This window comes from Gopherus evgoodei, chromosome 21 (assembly GCF_007399415.2).
Source record: "Gopherus evgoodei ecotype Sinaloan lineage chromosome 21, rGopEvg1_v1.p, whole genome shotgun sequence".
Taxonomy (NCBI): Eukaryota; Metazoa; Chordata; order Testudines; family Testudinidae; genus Gopherus; species Gopherus evgoodei.
Window position 1 is genome coordinate 7344702 of NC_044342.1, and position 1878 is coordinate 7346579.

Sequence of the window (1878 nt, forward strand, 5' to 3'; positions counted from 1 at the left end):
GGGGTTTCTCGCAAAAAAATAAAACAAAAACAAAAAAACAATGGAGGAGGAGGTTGTGCAGGAGAAGCTGTCTCAGAACCTTTAGCTCAGTGGCTAGGGCACTCACATGGGATGTGGGAGACCCCCTGCAGTTCGGTTCCCCATCTGTCTGATGAGGAGAAGGGATTTGTATCAGGGTTTTTCACATCACAAATGACTGTCATACCCCTGGTTACAGGATATCCTGATGTGGGACTCTCTTGGTCTCTTCTGTTGGAGCTGTTCCACTTGAACAAACAACTAAAAGTCATTGGAGCAGGGGGACAGGAACCCAGGGCATTCAGCTTCCAGGGGATTACACTAACCACTACACAGGAGAGTCAGTCTCACACACTCTCTGCCTCAAAGAATAGTCATGCATTTAACCAAAGTGAAACAGCTTCAACAGGAAGGACTGCAGCCAGACATACTGGAATATCCTCTAGGCATTCATGTGAGAGAAGGGGAACCTCTGTTCAATTCCCATCTATTTGTGAGACTCAGTGGTGGGAGGGGGGACTGGAACAGGGTTGTTCCCCATCCCAAGTGGGCACCCTAACCACTAAGCTAAAAATTCTGAATGATGTCCTCATCCCTGGCTGTTTTTTTGTGGGGTTAGGTGCCCACTGTGACTAAGTTTGTCATTCTCAGCTTCTCTAACCACCCAGACATGAATCTCATTCTGTTTGTGGTGTTCCTATGTATTTGCTTTGTCACAGTGCTGGGCAACATTCTCATCATCATCGTCATATATGTCGATCCGACCCTTCACACACCGGTGTATTTTTTCCTTAGGAACTTGTCCTTTTTGGACCTCTGTTACACCTCAGTCACTCTTCCCAAGATGCTGGCCAACCTCCTCTCAGAAAATAAAAATATTTCATTTTCCAGTTTTGCTGTGCAGATGTTTTTCTTTCTATTCTTTGGCATTACTGAATGCTTTCTCCTGGCTTCTATGGCATATGACTGCTACAGTGCAATATGTAATCCCATTGCGCTATGTTGCCATTATGAATAAGAGAGTTTGCATCCAGCTGACAGGTGGTTTGTGGATCTGTGGCATGCTGGTGGCAGTGAGGCATACAACCTCTGTCTTCACACTTCCTTTTTGTGGGTCCAATGTGTTCAACCATTTTTTCTGTGATATCCAGCTGGTGTTGAAGCTGGTGTGTTGGAACACCTACTGGATTGAGATCCGCATCTTCGTATTTGCCACCTTTACCCTCATGATGGCATTGTTGCTGACCCTGGTGTCCTACATCTGTACCATCTCCACCATCCTGAGAATTACATCCACTGACGGCAGGCATAGAGCCTTCTCCGCCTACTTCTCACACCTCATAGTGGTGACATGCTACAGGACTGCCCTTATCATATATGTACACCCCAAATTCAGCTATGGTCTGAGTGTGGACAAGTTGTCCTCTCTTTTCTATTCAGTGGGGATTGCACTCTTGAACACCATTATCTACAGCTTCAGGAATAAGAAGGTGAAAGATGCTTTGAGGAAAATAACAATGAAAATATTTTTAAAAAATCAGACAATTTCCCTTCAGTCTCACAAGTCTCTGAGAAATATTTCCCAAGTAGTGTCTCCATCATAATGGAGATGTTTCTTTTGTGTAATATAGTGCTGGTGAAATTTACTGAATTTTGTTTTTCCATGAAATTTTTCCTTTAATGTTTTAATTTTAACACAAGAACAGAGGAAAAAAAATCATTTTTAGAATACTATTTTACTATTACTTGAATCCTCCTCTGGCCTTAAAATCTATTAATATTTTAGGGAAAAAACAAAATACAAAATAAAAAGACATTGCTTTACCAGGTCTAATTCACAAACATCTAAGTTCAATAGAA

At 42.2% G+C, this 1878-nt stretch overlaps 1 pseudogene; it reads left to right on the top strand.

Annotated features, from left to right (window-relative positions):
* The first annotated feature begins 394 nt into the window (after positions 1 to 394).
* On the top strand, positions 395 to 1622 carry LOC115637859 (annotated as a pseudogene).
* Positions 1623 to 1878: the final 256 nt, after the last annotated feature.